Source organism: Eleutherodactylus coqui, chromosome 1 (genome assembly GCF_035609145.1).
Source record: "Eleutherodactylus coqui strain aEleCoq1 chromosome 1, aEleCoq1.hap1, whole genome shotgun sequence".
In the NCBI taxonomy this organism is placed as follows: domain Eukaryota; kingdom Metazoa; phylum Chordata; class Amphibia; order Anura; family Eleutherodactylidae; genus Eleutherodactylus; species Eleutherodactylus coqui.
The window spans coordinates 388,931,642-388,955,656 of NC_089837.1; positions in this window are offsets into that span (position 1 = coordinate 388,931,642).

The window sequence follows — 24,015 nt, forward strand, 5'->3', positions numbered from 1 at the left end:
GGTGTTCCCTCCATTATAGGCCTAACCATGTGTCCTATAAGTGGATTAGGGCCACAACGGGAATGTTTTTGAACACGGGACAAACGGAGGGATCCATTTTAGGGTGAACGTCTATGTACACTGTACAAAAAAAATGTTTTTAAATTGACAATATTGCCAAAAAAATGAAAATGGTTATTTTTTCCTTCTGCTTTGCTTAGATTCACTCAAATACTGTGGGGTCAAAATACGCAGTACACCCCTAGATGAATTCGTTAAGGGGTCTGGTTATTAAAATGGGGTAATTTGTGGGGGTTCTTTATCGCTTTAGACGCTCAATGGCTCTATAAGTGGGCAATAGGGCCTGGAATTTATTCCGTTATACCCTGAAATCCAACGGCTGCTCCTTCCATTATAGGCCTAGCCATGTGTCCTTTGAGTAGATTAGGACCACAAGGGGTATGGTTCTGAACACGGGACAAACAGGCGTATCCATTTTGAGGTGAAAGTCTTCATTCCTATGTGTGCTGTACAAAAAAAACTGTTTTTAAATTGATACAACTGCCAAATAAATGAAAATTGTAATTTTTTTCCTACTGCTTTGCTTAGATTTATTCAAAAATTGTAGGGCAAAAATACACAGTACACCCCTAGATAAATTCGTTAAGAGGTCTAGTTTTCAAAATGGGATCATTTGTTGGGGTTCTCTGTCGTTCTGGCTGCTCAAGGGCTCTACAAGTGTGCAGTGGGGCCTAAATCACCTTCATGCTAAATTTCAGTTCTGAAAGCCACCGATTACTCCTTTCATTTTGGACCCGTTGTGCATCCAGACAAAAGATTAGGGCAACAATGGGTATGTCAGTACACCCCTAGATAAATTCGTTAAGAGGTCTAGTTTTCAAAATGGGATCATTTGTTGGGGTTCTCTGTCGTTTTGGCTGCTCAAGGGCTCTACAAGTGTGCAGTGGGGCCTAAATCACCTTCATGCTAAATTTCAGTTCTGAAAGCCACCGATTACTCCTTTCATTTTGGGCCCCGTTGTGCATCCAGACAAAAGATTAGGGCAACAATGGGTATGTCAGTACACCCCTAGATAAATTTGTTAAGAGGTCTAGTTTTCAAAATGGGATCATTTGTTGGGGTTCTCTGTCGTTTTGGCTGCTCAAGGGCTCTACAAGTGTGCAGTGGGGCCTAAATCACCTTCATGCTAAATTTCAGTTCTGAAAGCCACCGATTACTCCTTTCATTTTGGGCCCCGTTGTGCATCCAGACAAAAGATTAGGGCAACAATGGGTATGTCAGTACACCCCTAGATAAATTCGTTAAGAGGTCTAGTTTTCAAAATGGGATCATTTGTTGGGGTTCTCTGTCGTTCTGGCTGCTCAAGGGCTCTACAAGTGTGCAGTGGGGCCTAAATCACCTTCATGCTAAATTTCAGTTCTGAAAGCCACCGATTACTCCTTTCATTTTGGGCCCCGTTGTGCATCCAGACAAAAGATTAGGGCAACAATGGGTATGTCAGTACACCCCTAGATAAATTCGTTAAGAGGTCTAGTTTTCAAAATGGGATCATTTGATGGGGTTCTCTGTCGTTTTGGCTGCTCAAGGGCTCTACAAGTGTGCAGTGGGGCCTAAATCACCTTCATGCTAAATTTCAGTTCTGAAAGCCACCGATTACTCCTTTCATTTTGGGCCCCGTTGTGCATCCAGACAAAAGATTAGGGCAACAATGGGTATGTCAGTACACCCCTAGATAAATTCGTTAAGGGGTCTAGTTTTCAAAATGGGGTCACTTGTGGGGGTTCTTTTTGGTTTTGGCCGCTCAAGAGCTCTGCAAAAGTGCTATGGGGCCTAAAACGCCTTCAAGGAAAATTTAGATTCTGAAAACCACCGTCTACTCCTTTCATTTTGGGCCCCGTTGTGCATCCAGACAAAAGGGGCCACAATGGGTATGTCTCTGAACACAGGACAAACAGGGGTATCTATTTTGGGGTGCAAGGCTTCATTCATGTGTGTGCTGTACAAAAAAAGCTGTTTTTAAAATGACAGAATTGACAAAAATACGAAAATCACAATTTTTTCCTTTTGCTTTGCTAGAATTCATTCAAAAACTGTGGGGTCAAAATAGGTAGTACACCCCTAGATAGATTCGTTAACGGGTCTAGTTTCAAAATAGGGTAATTTGTGGGGGTTCTCTATGGTTTTGGCCGCTCAAGAGCTCTACAAAAGTGCTATGGGGCCTAAAACGCCTTCAAGCAAAATTTCAGTTCTGAAAGACACCGACTACTCCTTTCATTTTAGGCCCCGTTGTGCATCCAGACATAAGATTAGGGCCACAATGGGTATGTCTCTGAACACGGGAGAAACGGGGGTATCAATTTTGGGGTGTAAATCCTCATTTTCATGGGCACTATAGGAAAAAATATATCTTTAAAATGACATATTTGCAAAAATATAAAATTTTAATTTTTCTCCTCTAAATTTAATTAATTCCTGAAAAAAAATGGTGGGGTCAAAATACTCATGACACCCCTCAGTGGATACATTAAGGGGTGTAGTTTTTAAAATGGGGTCATTTAGGGGGGTATCTATTATTCTGACACTCATGAGCCTTTGCAAACTTGGCTTGGTGCAGGAAAACAAAGTGTTCCTCAAAATGCTGAAAAGTAATGTTAAATTTGTACGTCATCTAAATGGTTAAAAAAACAAAAGTTTTTCAAATGTGCATTCAGAATAAAGTAAACAGATGGAAATATATATCTTATCAAAAATTTGTACAGTATTTTTGGACATATTTGAGATATTACAGTTGAAAATGTGAAAAAATGAAAATGTTTTCAAAATTTTCCCAATTTTGGCGCTTTTAATAAACATACACAAATTATATCGGTCTCTTTTTACCAAAATGAAGTAGAACATGTGGCGAAAAAACAATGTCAGAATCACTTGGATATGTAAAGCCTTTACGAAGTTATGCTACGTTAAACGACACGTCAGATTTCCAAAATTTGATTTCCGTCACTAAGGCGCAAACAGGCTTCGTCACTAAGGGGTTAACGTTTAATGCAACTATGTGGAAAAAATAATTCCAAAATCTCAGTTTACATAATTCTGATGTTGCTGTAAAAAAAAGGGCTCTTTTCAAAACTGATGCTCTATATGGTAATTAGGTCCAAATATTCTGTTTGAACTGGCTAGACTTCGCTTGATTGATGAGGATGATGTGCCTACATCATCCCCGACACCTCCAGTACTTGAGCTGTGCATGCGCAGTTGGTTGTGCCCTGGTGTAGGTAGATATGTCTTCTTTCACTGAACATGCTCCCAGGTTGTGTGGCACAAGTGTAAGTTCCCCCATAGTGGAGCAGGAACACAGATTTGAATGTGGCCTAAAATTATGTTTTGTTTTTTTTTGCTGAAAAATCCCTCTGACTTGCTGGCTACTATGGGTTGCCCTTGAGTCTAATATGCTGGCCACTACCTGTTGCCAAGTAATGAATGACTATAAGAACAAAGATAATAAGACAGAGAACAGGAAGTGAATTAGAATGGTGCTGACTAGAGATGAGCGAGCACTAAAATGCTCGGGTGCTCGTTATTCGGGACGAAATTATCGCGATGCTCGAGGGTTCGTTTCGAATAACGAACCCCATTGAAGTCAATGGGCGACCCGAGCATTTTTGTATTTCGCCGATGCTCGCTAAGGTTTTCATGTGTGAAAATCTGGGCAATTCAAGAAAGTGATGGGAACGACACAGCAACGGATAGGGCAGGCGAGGGGCTACGTGTTGGGCTGCATCTCAAGTTCACAGGTCCCACTATTAAGCCACAATACCGGCAAGAGTGGGCCCCCCTCCCAACAACTTTTACTTCTGAAAAGCCCTCATTAGCATCGCATACCTTAGCTAAGCACCACACTACCTCCAACAAAGCACAATCACTGCCTGGATGACACTCCACTGCCACTTCTCCTGGGTTACATGCTGCCCAACCCCCCCCCCCCCCCCCCGCACGACGCAGTGTCCACAGCGCACAACAAACTGTCCCTGCGCAGCCTTCAGCTGCCCTCATGCCACACCACCCTCATGTCTATTTATAAGTGTGTCTACCATGAGGAGGAACCGCAGGCACACACTGCAGAGGGTTGGCACGACTAGGCAGCGACCCTCTTTAAAAGTGGTGGGGCGATAGCCCACAATGCTGTACAGAAGCAATGAGAAATAGAATCCTGTGCCACCGCCATCAGGAGCTGCACACGTGGGCATAGCAATGGGGAACCTATGTGCCACACACTATTCATTCTGTAAAGGTGTCTGCATGCCCCAGTCAAACTAGTAATATGTACCTTAACAGTAACCACGTTGGTGGTAATGTGGTGGTGACTGCGGACCTAGTAGCGCGGTTTTATTTTGTTGGTTTTCGGAATGTGGCCCGGATTAAGTGGGCCGTGGCGGGGGGATGTTTTTGAGGCACTACGTGTCCTCTCCACGTGTCCTTGGTTATATGCACCTTAACAGTAACCGCGTTGGTGGTAATGTGGTGGTGACTGCGGACCTAGTAGCGCGGTTTTATTTTGTTGGTTTTCGGAATGTGGCCAGGATTAAGTGGGCCGTGGCGGGGGGATGGTGGGGGGGCTCTCTTGTAGTGTCGGTAAAGGTGAAATTCTTGGACTGCCACCAGACGAACCAATGCAAAGGCATTTGGCAAGAATGTTTTCCCTGTTGGAGGAGGAGGGGGATGTTTTTGAGGCACTACGTGTCCTCTCCACGTGTCCGTGGTTATATGCACCTTAACAGTAACCGCGTTGGTGGGAAATGGCCTCGCCGCCATCATGTCTTTGGGAAGCCTCTGTTTCCACACCCCAGAGACATACCATTAGCAGCGGTATGGGCAGAGCCCAGAATTCGTAACATTTCAGCCGTAGCATTAGGACAGGCCCCACTAACATATCACTAGCAGCATTATAGGAGGAGCGCAGTCTTCGTTCCATGTCAGCAATAATAGCACTCAAGACAGGCCCCAGTAACAATTCCGAAGCAGCAGTATAGTGGGAGCGCAGTCTTCGTTCCATGTCAGCAATAGTAGCACTCAAGACAGGCCCCAGTAACAATTCCGAAGCAGCAGTATAGCGGGAGCGCAGTCTTCGTTCCATGTCAGCAATAGTAGCACTCAAGACAGGCCCCAGTAACAATTCCGAAGCAGCAGTATAGTGGGAGCGCAGTCTTCGTTCCATGTCAGCAATAGTAGCACTCAAGACAGGCCCCAGTAACAATTCCGAAGCAGCAGTATAGTGGGAGCGCAGTCTTAGTTCCATTTCAGTAGCTGCAGTATAGCCAAGGCCCAAGTTACATTTATGTAGCTAAAGTGTAGGCCAACCCCACACACACTTCTGTACCATGAGTGCAGGCGAAGAACATACAAATTGCTATGATTACACTGTAGGTGAGGGCCCCCAAAAATTGGTGTACCAACAGTACTAATGTACCTCAGTAAAAATTGGCCATGCCCAACCAAGATGGCAGGTGAAACCCATTAATCGCTTTGGTTAATGTGGCTTAAGTGGTAACTAGGCCTGGAGGCAGTCCAGTTTAACGAAAAATTGGTTCAAGTTAAAGTTTCAACGCTTTTAAGAGCATTGAAACATATAAAAATTGTTTAGAAAAATTAGATGAGTGAGCCTTGTGGCCCTAAGAAAAATTGCCCGTTCAGCGTGATTACGTGAGGTTTCAGGAGGAGGAGCAGGAGGAGGAGGAGGAATATTAGACACAGATTGATGAAGCACAAATGTCCCCGTTTTGGATGGTGAGAGAGAACGTAGCTTCCATCCGCGGGTGCAGCCTACGTATTGCTTATGTATCGCTGCTGTCCGCTGGTGGAGAAGAGAAGTCTGGGGAAATCCAGGCTTTGTTCATCTTGATGAGTGTTAGCCTGTCGGCACTGTCGGTTGACAGGCGGGTACGCTTATCTGTGATGATTCCCCCAGCCGCACTAAACACCCTCTCCGACAAGACGCTAGCCGCAGGACAAGCAAGCACCTCCAGGGCATACAGCACTAGTTCAGGCCACGTGTCCAGCTTCGACACCCAGTAGTTGTAGGTGGCAGAGGCGTCACGGAGGACGGTCGTGCGATCCGCTATGCTCCCGCCGACTCAGCCTTGACTGGGGAGCGGTGACACAGTCTTGGTGGGGAGCCATAAAGCTGTCCAGGCCCTTAAAGACTGTTGCACTGCCTGGGCTGTACATGCTGCTCGATCTCCGCACCTCCCCTGCTACCTGGCCCTCGGAACTGCGCCTTCTGCCACTAGCGCTGTTGGATGGGAATTTTACCATCAGCTTGTCCGCCAGGGTCCTGTGGTATAGCAACACTCTCGAACCGCTTTCCTCTTCGGGAATGAGACTGGGAAGGTTCTCCTTATAGCGTGGGTCGAGCAGTGTGTACACCCAGTAATCCGTAGTGGCCAGAATGCGTGCAACGCGAGGGTCACGAGAAAGGCATCCTAACATGAAGTCAGCCATGTGTGCCAGGGTACCCGTACGCAACACATGGCTGTCTTCACTAGGAAGATCACTTTCAGGATCCTCCTCCTCCTCCTCCTCATCCTCCTCAGGCCATACACGCTGAAAGGATGACAGGCAAGCAGGAGGGGCACCGTCAGCAGTGGGCCAAGCTGTCTCTTCCCCCTCCTCCTCCTCCTGAATGCGCTGAGATATAGACAGGAGGGTGCTCTGACTATCCAGCGACATACTGTCTTCCCCCGCCTCCGTTTCCGAGCGCAAAGCGGCTGCCTTTATGGTTTGCAGGGAACTTCTCAAGATGCATAGCAGAGGAATGGTGACGCTAATGATTGCAGCATCGCCGCTCACCACCTGGGTAGACTGCTCAAAGTTTCCAAGGACCTGGCAGATGTCTGCCAACCATGCCCACTCTTCTGAAAAGAATTGAGGAGGCTGACTCCCACTGCGCCGCCCATGTTGGAGTTGGTATTCCACGATAGCTCTACGCTGCTCATAGAGCCTGGCCAACATGTGGAGCGTAGAGTTCCACCGTGTGGGCACGTCGCACAGCAGTCGGTGCACTGGCAGATTAAAGCGATGTTGCAGGGTGCGCAGGGTGGCAGCGTCCGTGTGGGACTTGCGGAAATGTGCGCAGAGCCGGCGCACCTTTACGAGCAGGTCTGACAAGCGTGGGTAGCTTTTCAGAAAGCGCTGAACCACCAAATTAAAGACGTGGGCCAGGCATGGCACGTGCGTGAGGCTGCCGAGCTGCAGAGCCGCCACCAGGTTACGGCCGTTGTCACACACGACCATGCCCGGTTGGAGGCTCAGCGGCGCAAGCCAGCGGTCGGTCTGCTCTGTCAGACCCTGCAGCAGTTCGTGGGCCGTGTGCCTCCTATCTCCTAAGCTGAGTAGTTTCAGCACGGCCTGCTGACGCTTGCCCACCGCTGTGCTGCCAAGCCGCGCGACACCGACTGCTGGCGACGTCCTGCTGCTGCTGACACATCTAGATTGCGAGACAGAGGTTGAGGAGGAGGAGGAGGAGGAGGGTGCTTTAGTGGAGGAAGCATACACCGCCGAACATACCACCACCGAGCTGTGGCCCGCAATTCTGGGGGTGGGTAGGACGTGAGCGGTCCCAGGCTCTGACTCTGTCCCAGCCTCCACTAAATTCACCCAATGTGCCGTCAGGGAGATGTAGTGGCCCTGGCCGCCTGTGCTTGTCCACGTGTCCGTAGTTAAGTGGACCTTGCCACTAACCGCATTGGTGAGGGCGCGTACAATGTTGCGGGAGACGTGGCCGTGCAGGGCTGGGACGGCACATCGGGAAAAGTAGTGTCGACTGGGAACGGAGTAGCGCGGGGCCGCCGCCGCCATCATAGCTTTGAAAGCCTCCGTTTCCACAACCCTATACGGCAGCATCTCAAGGCTGATAAATTTGGCTATGTGGACGGTTAACGATTGAGCGTGCGGGTGCGTGGCGGCGTACTTGCGCTTGCGCTCCAACACTTGCGCTAGCGACGGCTGGACTGTGCGGTGCGAGACATTGGTGGATGGGGCCGAGGACAGCGGAGGTGAGGGTGTGGGTGCAGGCCATGAGACGGTAGTGCCTGTGTCCTGAGAGGGGGGTTGTATCTCAGTGGCAGGTTGGGGCACAGGGGGAGAGGCAGCGGTGCAAACCGGAGGCGGTGAACGGCCTTCGTCCCACCTTGTGGGGTGCTTGGCCATCATATGTCTGCGCATGCTGGTGGTGGTGGCTCCCCGGCTGATCTTGGCGCGACAAAGGTTGCACACCACTGTTCGTCGGTCGTCAGGCGTCTCTGTGAAAAACTGCCAGACCTTAGAGCACCTCGGCCTCTGCAGGGTGGCATGGCGCGAGGGTGCGCTTTGGGAAACAGTTGGTGGATTATTCGGTCTGGCCCTGCCTCTACCCCTGGCCACCGCACTGCCTCTTGCAACCTGCCCTGCTGCTGCCCATGCCTCTGAAGACCTGTCCTGTGTAGGCGTTGCACACCAGGTGGGGTCAGTCACCTCATCGTCCTGCTGCTCTTCCTCCGAATCCTCTGTGCGCTCCTCCCTCGGACTTACTGCCCTTACTACTACCTCACTGCAAGACAACTGTGTCTCATCGTCATCGTCCTCCTCACCCACAGAAAGTTCTTGAGACAGTTGGCGGAAGTCCCCAGCCTCATCCCCCGGACCCCGGGAACTTTCCAATGGTTGTGCATCAGTGACGATAAACTCCTCTGGTGGGAGAGGAACCACTGCTGCCCAATCTGAGCAGGGGCCCGAGAACAGTTCCTGGGAGTCTTCCCGCTCCTGAGCATGTGTCATTGTAGTGGAGTGAGGAGGCTGGGAGGAAGGAGGAGCAGCAGACAGAGGACTCGGATTTGCAGCAGTGGACGGCGCAGAACTGTGGCTGGACGATAGGTTGCTCGAAGCACTTTCTGCCATCCAGGACAGGACCTGCTCACACTGCTCATTTTCTAATAAAGGTCTCCCGCGTGGACCCATTAATTGGGCGATGAATGTGGGGACGCCAGAAACGTGCCTCTCTCCTAATCGCGCAGCAGTCGGCTGCGACACACCTGGATCAGGAGCTCGGCCTGTGCCCACACCCTCACTTGGCCCTCCGCGTCCTCGGCCGCATCCACGTCCTCTAGGCCTACCCCTACCCCTCAGCATGCTGTATTACCAGTGATTTGATTTCACAGGCAGGAAATAAATTGGCGCAAGCCTGCAGGTCAAATATAATTTTTTCCCTTTTTTGCAAAGGAAAGGCCCCACTGCGTATATTCAATGAACAATACGTTTAATAACTGTGGTGTGGCCCAGAAAAAGTGTCACACAACTTTAGTGTAGCAGAGTTATTAACTCTGGCAGAGCAGGTATTTGCCAGTCAGGAAAGAAAATGGCGCAAGCCTGCAGTAAACCGTAGCTGGTTGCGTCTGATTTTTGTACGTTCTCCACGCAGCACACACGTACACGGAGACCTTAGGACTGACACAGGCAGGCCAAATATAATTTTTTCCCTTTTTTGCAAAGGAAAGGCCCCACTGCGTATATTCAATGAACAATACGTTTAATAACTGTGGTGTGGCCCAGAAAAAGTGTCACACAACTTTAGTGTAGCAGAGTTATTAACTCTGGCAGAGCAGGTATTTGCCAGTCAGGAAAGAAAATGGCGCAAGCCTGCAGTAAACCGTAGCTGGTTGCGTCTGATTTTTGTACGTTCTCCACGCAGCACACACGTACACGGAGACCTTAGGACTGACACAGGCAGGCCAAATATAATTTTTTCCCTTTTTTGCAAAGGAAAGGCCCCACTGCGTATATTCAATGAACAATAGTATACGTTTAATAACTGTGGTGTGGCCCAGAAAAAGTGTCACACAACTTTAGTGTAGCAGAGTTATTAACTCTGGCAGAGCAGGTATTTGCCAGTCAGGAAAGAAAATGGCGCAAGCCTGCAGTAAACCGTAGCTGGTTGCGTCTGATTTTTGTACGTTCTCCACGCAGCACACACGTACACGGAGACCTTAGGACTGACACAGGCAGGCCAAATATAATTTTTTCCCTTTTTTGCAAAGGAAAGGCCCCACTGCGTATATTCAATGAACAATAACTGTGTTGTGGCCCTGCCTACACAATTCTGTCCCTGTAGTATCAATGGAGGGTGCAATGCTCTGCACAGACGATTTATAGAAAAAAAAAATATGCAACACTGCTAACAGCAGCCAGCACAGTACTGCACACGGTTAAATTTGGCCCTAGAAAGGACCGTTGAGGTTCTTGAAGGCTACACTCACTCCTAACACTCTCCCTGCCTAAGCACCACTTCTGTCCCTAATGCCGGGTGCAATGCTCTGCACTGCCGATTTTGAGAAAAAAAAAAAAAAAACACTGCTAGCAGCAGCCTGCACACAGGTAGATGTGGCCCTAAGAAGGACCTTTGGGGTTCTTGAAGCCTACACTAACTCCTAACGCTCTCCCTACAGCAGCTCCAGCACGATACCACTGTCCCTCAGCTAACTCACAAGGCATGTGTGGCGAGCCGTGGGAGGGGCCGACTTTTATACTCGGGTGACATCTGATCTCCCCAGCCACTCACAGCAGGGGGGTGGTATAGGGCTGGAACAACACTGGAGGAAGTTGTAATGCCTTCCCTGTCTTTCAATTGGCCAGAAAACCGCGCAAATTTCTCAGGGAAGAAAGTGAAAGTAACCCGAACACCGCGTGGTACTCGTTACGAGTAACGAGCATCCCGAACACCCTAATATTCGCCCGAGCATCGAGCTCGGATGAGTACGTTCGCTCATCTCTAGTGCTGACTCATGATGCTCATGGACGTCTATAGAGAGAAGAGGTGGGAGTGAGCTACAGGAGGGATAGAGATTCACACAGACACTTACTGCAGCTACTATTAAGGTTTATTTTTTGTTTAACTGCATAAGGACAGTGACACACCACCATATTTTAGCCGTGTTTTTGTGTCCATAATACGGACCTCTGTCCCAACCTGACTGTGGGTCTGTGTGTTATTGGCAGGGTACACAATCTTCAGTTTTCTCTATGTACAGTGTATAGAACACAGCAAAACATCTAGACTCTTCCAACTGTCTTAGAGAAAACTGAACAGTAGCTATACGGTATAGCTGGAAAAGAGCAAAACATACAGAATTCAAGTCATAGAATGGCCCAATGGAGTATAACATTGCTCATGTATACACACAGCAACTTATTTTGAAAAGTTGAGATAAACTTTCAAATCACAGAAAATACCCCACTTATGCAGAGGTACAAACACCAATTCCAGGATGGGTGTTACCAGGTGCAAAATACTGGTGGAACACAGACTCACACACCTACTATTTTCATGAGGGGGGGACAGCTATGTATTATACTGCACGCTCATATAGGGTGCCAGTCACCATGCAGATTTACAGCCTATTGTTTAGGGCTCCTTCACACTGGCGAGGGCGATATCAGACTGTCATTCCCGCCCACATAAGGCACTTGTTACCATGGGAAAGCCCAAGGGACACCCCGCTGCAGTTGTCACAGCTGCGGCAGAGGATCACAGAGTTCTGCCATTGTTTTCAGCAGGGCCTTCCCCATTTAAAACAATGGTTGATCTTGCAGAATGATAGGACAAGTACCGTCACCACAGGCTCCCCCAGAATCCTAAGACTTGTCAGCTTCTTCCTAAAATAATAATCATGAGGTATCTGTTGGTATTTTGGCCAAACTACACAAACTTCCAACCCGCATTAAGAGTCTCCTTTGTCTTGTGAGTCCCAATATTAAAGGGGGTATGCTGGGCCATAGTTTTGTTCGAAAACTTCTTCAGCCTTCCGCGTTCTCTCCCTGCTGCCATCTCTCTGGTCCTCGCTGGTCTTCACTTCCCACTGTAGGCAACTGGCGATGACGTCCCCGACAAATGGGCCACATAACTGATGTAGCCAATCACTGCCTCCCTGGCAGCCTGGTTAATAGCTGCGGCGCTCATGTGACCCAGGGTCGGGTCGTCATCACTCCCCATGTGGCTCCCACTACAGGAAACTGCAGTCTGCTGTGCTTTCCTATGCAGTTAAAAAAACCAAAACATATCGACATCCACCTAATTAAGGACTCATTCACTTAACTGTGATTTCAGTGCGTATTACACACATGATGCACGGCCGCGTGGTATGTGGTTAATGAAAGTACATGGACTTTTATTGATCTGTTCCCATTAGCGCATAGATACGTGCGAGAAATAGATCACAGCATGCTCTGTTTCTCCGTGTACAGATAGTCCCCGACTTGCGACGTTCGATTTACGACTTTGCAAGTTGCGAACAATCTGTCCTACACAGTATGGTGTAATGCAATGGCATTACATCATTCTGTGCAGGGACTGGACAGGCTTCTATTAAGCCTGTTCAGTAAGATCGTGGGACGCTGTGCGGAGGCTAGGCAGCCAGGGGCCTTCTGAAAGGCCCTAGGACTGCCTATGCAGAGTGCCTATCAAATCGTGCGCTTGATAGGCGCTCTGCATAGGCAGCCTTGCGGCCTTTTAGAAGACCCCCGGCTGCCTAGCTATCACACAGCGTCCCGCGATCTTATCGCAGGACACTGTACATGACCCTTGAACGTTGGGTGCCTGCTGTTTCTTACAGCCGACACCCGGCGGCAGCAGTTCCGACGCGCCGCTCAGCGGTATTTAAAGTGTTAACAGTACTGATGAGTGGTGCGGCGCGTCGGAACTGCTGCCACCGGGTGCTGGCTGTAAGAACATCCTGCACCCGACGTTGTATGGAGCGGGAACTACCCGCGATCCCCTCCATACAACCATTTGTTCGGACATACGATAAAATGTGCTTGCGAACAAGCTACTGGAATGGAACCTGTTCACAAGTAGGGGACCATCTGTACTATGCAGCATCAGCCCTATTCTTTTCTATGGGCAGTGTAAGCAATGCCGTCCATACGCAATACATTGCACCTGAGCGACAATACATACGCAACCCCGCTATGAGACAGAGCATGTATAGAGCATGTATTAATAACATTTTTTTAAAAAGAGAAAAGTCACACTGCACATGACAGCTGGCTCACGCAGCGTTTTCTGCATATGGTTGTATGAATGAGCCGTAAGACTAATAGCACACTGCTGGCTCCATCAGATATATTTGGTATATGCATGCTGGGGGCTTTACTATACTTATATATCATCTATAGAGAACCTAAAAACAAAAGGCAGAGAATGCCCTTGGGTAGTAGTCCCCACAAAGGGCAAGTGGAATGAAGACTGAATCTGCTTCCCTTGTGATGATGTGCTTAGAGCACTACATGTATAGCGACTGGAATGATAGCTGGAGGTAAGCCACAACCACCCAAAATAAGGACCTCTGAATAAGGGTGAATGCACATGGATGGATTTGAATTGCGGAGCTGGTGTCTACCTTTGGATTCCACAGCAAATACCGCCAATGGCATGCTATGACAAAATAATTCTTCATGCACACAAGCAGAAACCAATTGTGGTTTCTGCTCACGATTAAACAATTGCAGCGTGCTCCATTTTTGGTTCAAAATATTTTATTCAAAATTTTCCAACACATTACAAGAATATGCATGAACTCAATTATATTGCAAGATTCATAACTTAAATATCATGAGCTCGTTAGGGCCTCTACCGGCTTACCGAAAAGAGACCTAGTCTAATTAGAAACGGAAACAAACTGTACGCAAATAAAAAAAAAACTTAGCTAAACAGTATACAAAGACACTAGACAAGACCAGGGAACACAAACGGACATGGGGGTCAAATCATATAAGGGGTGGGGTAGAGCTGCTGGGGAAGCATGCTCCATTTTTACGTGGATTTTATGCGGATGGCTTCCATAGAAGTCAATGGGCGCCATCCGATCCGCAGCCCTTCTGCAACTGACATTATGGAAAGGTTGTGGATTCCACGTCATGGCTTAGCAACGATGCGGGAAAAGCAGGAGACAGGGAATAAATTGCTCATCGGTGGAGGTCTCAAGAACAGGACTCCCATGTCCCGCTCTGCTGTTACTTCTTCCCCAGCAGTGACCTCACTCTGAATGGAGTGCTGGTTGAGCATGCTCCAGAGATGCTCTTAGCAATGATGAACAGGCTAGGCATGCTTTCTGCACTCTGAGCATGCTCTGCCTGCAATGATAAATACGCCTCTTGAAATGAAAGCTATGCTGATTAGTTGGAATTTATGGTCTGGATCCGGACCTCATAACTGGGCTTTGCATCATACTCTCCTTGCCTTGGAAGTCAGGCTTGTATAACACCAGGGGACTCTAGTGGTCTCCAGTTGCTGCTGTTTACAGCTATTTTTTCTACTATAGCCTGGAGCTGTGACACCCCAGTCATAGTCCGTAGGAAGCCCCTGAGCCATGGCACCCCAGTTATAGTCAGTTGGAAGATCCCCGAGCCGTGGCACTCCAGTCATAGTCTGTAGGAAGACGCTAAGCCGTGGCACGCTAGTCATAGTCTGTAGGAAGACCCCCGACCCATGGCACACCAGTCATAGTCAGTTGGAAGACGCCCAGCCGTGGCACCCCAGTCATAGTCGGTAGGAGACCCTGAATTACAAGAAGTCTGTTGCAGTATGTAGGAATACCCTGAGCTTCTGGCATGGCAGTCACAGTCCGTACAAATACCCTGAGCCGTGCCATGTTAGCTGCAGTGTGTAGTAATAGTACATTAGCCCAGGGGGCTTCTTCCTTCCTGGCTGACAGCAAAAAAAACTAAACTGGTTAAAAATCGCTCTTATTTATGACTACAGACCACCAGAACAGCTAACTAATATTACTCTAACCAGTACTGACTACTACCAGTAGAGGGAGCCTCGCCGCAAGCTCTTACACTGCACTAATTACGATACAAGTGAGAAGCCCCAACGGATCAGGAGACGGTTTAGCAGACTGACTGCAGGTTTAGCCAACCATCGCAGAGCAGCTTTCTTTCAGTTAAACGGCTGGCAGTATGACTGCTTATCAGTACTGGAGATCAGAGGCGCCTACTTCTCACTTTTAATAGCAAATTAAGCAATTCTTGTATACATTAGGAGCGCATGTTGTCTCTTCACACGGGCCGATGCGCCCGTGTGACTAAGCCCTCAGTAGATTAGCCATCCCCATGTGCTCGGGTAGAGAGCTACATAGTCTCACTACTCTTACGGTAAAGAACCCCCTTCTATGTTGGTGTACAATCCTTCTTTCCTCTAGATGTAGAGGATGGCCCCTTGGTACACTCACAGTCCTGGATATAAATAGATGATGTTAGAGATCTCTGTATTGTCCCCTGATATATTTATACATAGTTATTAGGTCGCCCCTCAGCCGTCTTTTTTTTAAACAAAATAATCCCAATTTTGATAACCTCTCTGGGTATTGTAGTCCACCCATTCCATTTATTACTTTAGTTTGCCCGCCTTTGAACCTGCTCAAGCTCTGATATGTCCTTCTTGCGTACCGGTGCCCAAAACTCTACACAATATGTGTCGTCTGACCATTAACCAGTCTTAGGAGAAGAAGGCAGAGGACTATTAAGGTTTGTTTTTTTTTAAATTGGAAAATATGGAGAAAGTTTTGGCAAGGGGAAACTTTTTTCCCCACTGGATTAGGAAGGTGGGGAGAGATTTGGTGCTCGGTGTTATCATGCAATCGTCATCGCTGTCACTTATCAGCACTGAAGATCGGCATGGATTAGGCATCAACTGCTTCTGTATCAGAAGTCCAGTGAACACATAACAATAGAGAGAAGTGAGCAATGTACTATGTTCAATACCAGAATTCTGGGTTGTATCTATAAAACTTGGCAAATTACTCCTTACTTTTGCAAATTGATGTTTCCTCGCTTGTGGAATCATCATCAGAAATCGCAATAAGATTGTTGAAACATCACAAGTTTTATTTTTTTTTAATTCTTTATTTCTAGTTTTCATTATACATAGAATAAACTTTGGTAATCATACACAGCATGTTTTCTTATTATTACAAGGTAACACGAGTAAGGTAAACTTTAAGCTTGTACTTTTCTGTTAGTTTCAGGCTCTTGTTCCATTCTCTGCTGGGAAACATCACAAGTTTTATTAACTGGATTAAATCATTGATATCAGTAGATGAGAGAAGGTGAAATAATCCAGAGCCCGGGAACCAGCCGGATCTTATATGATAATAGACGCTGATGGATCTGAGCTCAGCGCCTGTAGATGTCATTGCTGGATGATGGTTTAGGTGGATTTGTAGCTGAAAAAAAAGACAAAAATGGATGTATTAGATAAATAATAGCAGTAATCAAAAGAAAGCAAATGGTAAAAGACATCTTATCTACCAGGAGAATTGAGACCTGACTTCAGATGTCAGTGATTCGGGGAGCAAAACCACTAAACCCGGATTATGCTGCTATTGTCTTAAATCCAGATATTGTAAAGGCAGACAGGAGCGTAATAGAGACCTTATTATATAGGAGATCAGTACCTGGTTCGCTGGGTCTTATCTTGGCTAGGAAACCTCCTTCCTGCTCTTGATCTGGAGGTTTTGGTTTCTTATTTGGATGAGACTAGAAGAAAGAAACAAGATAAGAAACTGAACTGTAAAATGTTTTCCAAGCAGCCCAATAAATATATTCTAAAGATAAATACTTAGTAACCAGTAATAAACACCTATTAGCCACTCATAGGCAAAATGAAATGTTTTAATTTCACTTTCTGTGTGAGAGAAGCTATAAGAGTTACTTAGCACTACCCCAGTCATATGTATCAGGTTGGGTGGGAGAAAAACCTGATACATATGAGACATGAGATATTAACATGTGGATGAGGAAGCTTATATACCGAACCATTAAATATTATTCTCATTATCAAATTAATGTAATTTTTGCAATTGTCCTTCATACCTTCTATATTAGTTCCTCTTGGTCTTCAAGATCTCTGCTTGCTGTCATACAGGATCTTCCAAAAAAAGACAAAACGCGTCCTTGATGGTATTCTATAAAGAGTGATAATTAGAATAAATTATAAATGACATATAACATATCTATTTTGCATATTTAGGCCGCCTGCAGACAGCCTAAATATGGGTCGGATCCGGCTGTGAGGATTCTTGCCGCGGGACCCGACCCGAGCGCCTGCAGAGAGCGGCGCGTACTCGCCCGCGGCTCCGGCTGTTTGATGTGCCGGCTTGCCGGGCAGCCGGCGCATGCGCAGAGCGGAGCCGGCGGGCGGGCAGTGATGTTAATAGAGCATGCTGCGATTTGTTTGCCGTGCGAGATTTCGCTCAGCCAAATCGCGGCCGTCTACATAGGATTACGTTTGTTAACGCAATCCTATGGCAGCTTTCAGCGGCGGATATTCCACGAGAAATCCCGCCGCGGAATTTCCGCTCATGTGCAGGCGCCCTTACTAGATGAATACATTGAATGGGATTATTTTAAGATAAACAATGATATTTAAGACAGAATAAACTAAGAAAGTGATCCTAAAGCTTCCAGTGCTGGTCAGTGGCGGGCCAGGAGAGACAGCCTGTGATTATCCAGGTAACCACATGTCATTGGAAACCTCTCCTGTAAACCTCCTTTGTGTATGATGTTACTCTACAATTTAATTATGAATAGCATATATACTTACATTTGGTAGGGCGCTTGCGTTTTATGGAACAGCCAGCAGTGAGTCTCATCCTGGTTTTTGGCTGGTTTGTTCCAGATACTGATCTTCTAGTTGGACCGCAGTTCTCTCTGGAATATTTAATTGGTCAAGAAATCGTGATATTCCTGCACTGGTGGTAGCTCCGGATGGATACGGGTGAATCTTTCTGCATAGAATAGCCACAGGTGTTCATGGTTATCCTCTAGGATTCCATCAAGGAGCCAGCAGGCTGCATGACACATTTCATGTGCTAAAGTGTCTCTCAAACGGTCTAAAGATAAAAGTATACACAGTAATAAGAACACAATGTATCACAAGTATCATTAATGTAAACTCCAAAGCAGCTCCAAAATGGGTAGAGCGATTGTGGAACTTACCAGCAGAGTTACAGATGTTCTCATATAGCTCAATCACAGAATAACAGATCCCTTTGTCATTTACATTATAACATGCTCCTGCTGCTATCGTCGTACTTGCAATCCAGGTCCCAAGTACGGAATTAGAAAGCTAAAGAAGCAGGTGAAAAAAAAAACATTAAACCTTCATTTCCATCACCACAGAGCTAAATGCAATCACATCACCCCAGAGAGCCCAAATACCTATGTTGTGACTTGTTTCCTATTTGTTATTTCCAGCCATTCAAAACTGAAGCTACATGATCACTTAATAGTTTTAATTCCAGTGGTGATTAAAGTTAATTTTAAAAACCTTTTTCATCCCCAAATCATGACCATAAAGTTAAAACTTAACAATCTCATTAAGGGGCCTAGCTATAGGGTGCAGAGGAGGTAGCAGGCCCAACCTGGCCCTGGTGCCTAAGAGGGCAGAACACCATTCTGCCACATCAGACGACATCAGGGTTATAACTGGCACATGCTAGGTGAGAGACTCTAATACAGATTTTGCATTAGGGCTCCAGAGCTCCAAGTTCTACATCCGACCACACTTGAAGTTGATTTGGAGCCACCAATTGCTGCTAGGGATAAATCCATAAATCTCACAAATTATGACTAGAGTTAAAAATAAGAAGATGGACAGCAAGATGTGTAATCCATAGACTAAATACTGTATAATGTACCTTGTTCTCAAACACAGTTTGATTGTAAAGATTGAATAGTCGCTGTGCTAGCTCCTGTTTGGTCCCCTGGAAGTTTGTGACATATGGGGATGTTGCTGCGGTAATTTCATGAAGAAAGCAGTCCTTGATGTTACAAGTAGGTCTGCTGGAAAGAATAAGAAATCATGTATCAATCAGTCCTTGTTCATTTCAAAAATAAATTACAAATAAGGGACAATTAGATTAAGAGGTGGACCTGCCGTAGGGGTAATATCGGAAAGAGGTAGAGCTGCTCTAGGGGCAATATCAGTAAAAGGTGGACCTACCATAGGGGCATGAAGCAGCAGAAATAGGTACGGACAGGTGGAGGCAGGAAAGTGTACCTTCCTCGAAACTAATTGCAGGAACATGAAACTTCAAATAACTTACCTTTCTTCTGAGCTGGGTTCATCTCCATGTTCAAATACTTCATTATCTGCATAGAAATATAAAGTAGTGAAAATCTCCCATTATGATACAATTAGTACAGAAAGGTTTATATTAACGAGAGCTTACGATTCAGGAAGACAAATGTATTATAGTGTGCACAGCTAATAATGTCTATTGGAAGGGCAGCTACCTACAAGACTCCTCAATAACAGGTTATCTGCCAGTATGATGGACCAGTGTATGAGGTTATTAATGGAAAGCTGTAATACTGATGAGCGGGTGGATGCACTTGTACCCATCAGTGTCTATATGGGGACTGAAATCTCACACATGTACGGTGCATACCAGCATTAGAAGTATTGTCAGGTCTATGTGTAGTTCTATCCTAACCAGGGAAACTTTTTGACACTGCAGTGAAATTTGCCTCATCAGAACCCTAGAAGAACATTTTAGCTTTTCTCCATTTGGACACTCTAAAGATGATCTAATATTAGATGTGTCTTAGTGTATTAGTCTGATTGTATTAGCTAAATAATGGCATAAATCAAAAAAAGCTAATTGTTTTAAGACAGATCTTATCTACCAGGACAATTTGGACCTGACTTCAGATGTCAGTGATCCGGGGAGCGAAACTACTAAACACGGATTTTGCTGCTATTGTTTTACATCAAGATATTGTAAAGACATACAGCAGCGTAATAGAGACCTTATTATATAGGAGATCGGTACCTGGTTTTCTTGGTGTAACCGTGCTTGGGAAACCGCTTTCCTGGTCTTTATTTGAAAGCTTCCGTTTCTTACTGGGAGGAGACTAGAAGACAAGAAGAAGATGATAAAGAAGATGAGGCGTTTAACATTAAAACTAGTATTAACCAACTATTTGCAACTAATAAAATGTCATGTTTTGACCTTGTTTTCCCTGTAATAGGAGCTGTAAGGGTGGGTTCACACAGGGCGGATTCCCGTCGAAAAACTGCGAGATTTCCGTTGGGAGAACCGCCGCGGTGTAGAAAAGGAAAACTCCTTTAATTTAAGTAATATCTATGGAGCATGTGCTACATTGTTGCACAGTTTATGACAAAAAAACAGGGACAAGCTTTACATAAATCTCTCTGCATATTGTGATTGAATTATTAAATACTCCACAAATACAGCGGCACCACAATAGATGACCCCACCAGGGGAGAGCAGCAGAACTTCACACTATGTTGCACGCTCTGTGTAAAGATTCGGACAGCAGGATCCAAAAATATCACTCCATATATTGTATGACAGAGCAGCAGTATCAGGGGGTTAGTTATGCATACACTCACAAGAGGATCATAAGATCAGAAGTGCTTTAATTAAAAAAATGCGTTCCACAGCACTGCAACATTTCGACCGTTCTCCGGTCTTCTGATTGAACTATTACATACATAAGGACTAACTACTTCTAGATTTTTCATGCAATGTATCGGCTTCTCTAAATGTAGTCTTAGCAAAAATGTAGTATTATTGCAAAAAATAAAGGATAATGCAAATCTAAAAAAAACCTTTCCCTGTATTTGTAATAAAAAATATCAAAATAAAAACGCCTAAAAACATATTTGGTATTGCAGCATCAATAACAGTCTGATTCATCAAAGTAATGCATTATTCATCCCGAACGGGGAATGTTATAAAAAAATTACACAACACCAGAATTACATTTTTTGGTCACTCTGTCTCTAAGAGAAGATGAAATAAAAAGCGATCAAAAAGTTATATGCACTTCAAAATGGTACCAGTCCATCTCGCAAAAAAGAGCCCTCATACAGATATATCAATGGAAAACTATAAAAGTTATGGCAATGAGAATGTGGCAAAAGTAGTATAGCAAAAAACCCCAAAACTATATAGATTTCTTATCGTCAAAATCATACTGACACAAAGAATAAAGTTATCATGTGATTTTTGCTGCAAAACAAGACCCATCTGAAAAATGGTGGAATTGCATTTTTTATTGCATTTCACACTTTTTAGAAATTTTAAAAACGTTTTGCAGTATATTATGTGGTACATTAAATGGTAGAATTGAAAAGTACAACAACGTATCCTGCAAAAAACAACTACTACTTCAATGGGAAAATAAGAGTTATGATGTTTTGAAAGTGAGGAAGAAAAAACCAAAATGAACCTGGATAAGACTAAAGAGAAGTGACGGCTCACCTGATGGAAATCTTCATCCCCGCTACTGTCGTCTGCGTCAGACCATACAAGATATCTTGGACGCTTTGTCGCCATCTCTGTAGACATATAAGAGCGCGATCCTCTCTATAGAACTCCTTCAACAACCCTCAATGGAATTATCCGTTACATGGCATTTTGAACTTTCCGATCTATTGTGACATCATACTAGTGACATCACAAGTTGTGTGACAGTTACGTTTTGTGACATCCTTAGTCATGTAACATTGATATTGTAATGTCATTGGTCAAATGGTGAGCAATGTATACTACCAATACAAGCTACTATTGTGCTTTAGCACTATTCTTGTAATTAATAGACATCACACCATTAGAGATGAGCGAGCGTACTCGGAAAAGCACTACTCGCTCCAGTAATTTGCTTTATCCGAGTATCGCTGTGCTCGTCCCTGAAGATTCGGGTGCCGGCATGGAGCGGGGAGCTGCAGGGGAGAGCCGGGAGGAACGGAGGGGAGATCTTTCTCTCCCTCTCTCCCGCCCACTCTCCCCTGCTCCCCGCTGCGACTCACCTGTCAGCCGCAGCGGCACCCGAATCTTCAGGGACGAGCACAGCGATACTCGGATAAAGCAAATTACTGGAGCGAGTAGTGCTTTTCCGAGTATGCTCGCTCATCTCTACACACCATCTATTATATGTATATACATATAGATTACAATCTTTTGTAGATTTTGTCTTGTTTCCTTATATTTATATATTTATAGTGATTTATTCCATTGTTTTAATTTTAAGCTTGTTTGAATAAATTAATGTTTTATATGTATTTTATTTTTAACAAATATTCCATTTTTTATTGTACTGAGGCATTAGTTTCCAATGCATTCATTCACACTGGCAAATATACGGCCCGTAAAAACGTCTCACTGTAAAAAGTGGAACATGTATGACCGAAATACGCGCCGACGAGTATACGGTTGGTAAAAAGATAGTTCTGGTTCTATCTTTTGACTGGTATACAGCAACGTCTCCCATAAGCTCCTATGGGAGTTGAAGAAAAAAAAGGCAGGGGGGGGCATTTTAGCAGTGTCCAATGCTGCGAAAAGCTTACAAGTGCCTCTATTTGGGAAATTGAAGGCAATCCGAGGATTTATAAGGAGCGAGGGTTTTCTGAGGTGCAACGTTTTTTTTCGCTTAAAACATCGCACCCAGTCGTGTGAATGATCAGGAAAACGCTAATTATCTCTGGCTATGATCGCAGAAAAATGTCCATTCATGCGAATATACGGCGAGAACAAGAGAATGTAAAAATGCATACGCTTGTGTGAAAGGGCTCTCACTGTGAATGGAAGCTAATGGCTGGAACGATCTTGACTTAGGTTGGACCATTCTCACAATGGATTCACAAAAGAAGGAAGCTAAACTCATTTGCTTTAGGCCTCTTTCCCACCAGCGTAGGCGTTTTTATGTTCACCGACCAGCTCCGTAAAAACACGTGGAAAGGGCGCACAAACCTAACATTTGTGCGCCCGTTAAGATGGCACAGGCCCGACACATATCCGGTTGCCTCCCCTTCCATCCCGCTTGTCGGCTCACCTCCTCTCTCCTTTCCTCCGCCTGTTTCCAATGGAAGTGGGCGGGATGGGGCGGAGCTAAGCAACCATCCTTTTCCGCTCCTTGTCTGCACATATTTGGTACCATATCTTTAATTACCTGTACACTAAATTAAACATACTATTTACCCTGCAAGGCAAAAAAAAGAAATCAAAACCCTAAAAAACAGGTAAAATGCTTATATTGTTCTTTTTGCCTTCCAAAAACGCAATAAAAGTGATCAAAAAAGCCGTGTGTATCCCTAATTGGTACAAATAAAAACTAAAGCTCATCTCGGAAAAAACAAGCTCTCACGGAGCATTAAAGTTATTTAACCCCTTAATGACGGCCCCATCGGGAAACTACGTCCTCAGAAAGTGGGCTTCAATCCTAGAAGACGTAGTTTTATGCATCCTCTTTGGATTGATGCCCACTTGCCTGTGGACGTGACAGCTCCATGCTGTCGGTGCCCGCAGGTAGCCGACAGCATGGAGCTGTCATCCCAGGATGCGGGCAGTCCCCCCCGGCATTGCGATCGGAGCTATCCAATGGATAGCGGCGATCGCGAAAAAGTTTAAAAAGTTTTTAAAAAGTGTCCGTTTCACCTCCCCTCATGGATCGGATCCATGAGGGGAGGTGAAAATACTCACCCCTGGTCCTCAGCGGTGTCCCGATGTTCCGGGACCCGAAGTCCCCCTCTGCGCATGCGCACCCGATGATTGACATCGGGCGCGTGCACAGAGGGGCTCGAGCCCCGGAAAAAATTCCTCTGCTACTGGCTGCCATGTGTAGCCAGGAGCAGAGGGATGTCACTGCAGAGATGATCACTGTTATCCAATGGATGACAGTGATCATGTAATGTAAAAAAAAAGTGTAAAAAGTAAAAGAAAAAAGTTTTAAAAAGTTTAAAAAAGTTACAAAATCTTACGTCTCATCACTCCCCACGGATCATATCCGTGAGGGAGGATGAAATGACGTAAATCCGCAGACCTTACCCCAGGTTCTGCGCACGTCGCCAAAGTGGCGGACGCATGCGCAAAAGCTGCGGATTGCCAGCGTAATTTAAAATCTCCCTGCTCCTGGCTACAAAATTTAGCCGAGAGCCTGGAGATTTCACAGGGGGCCGCGGTG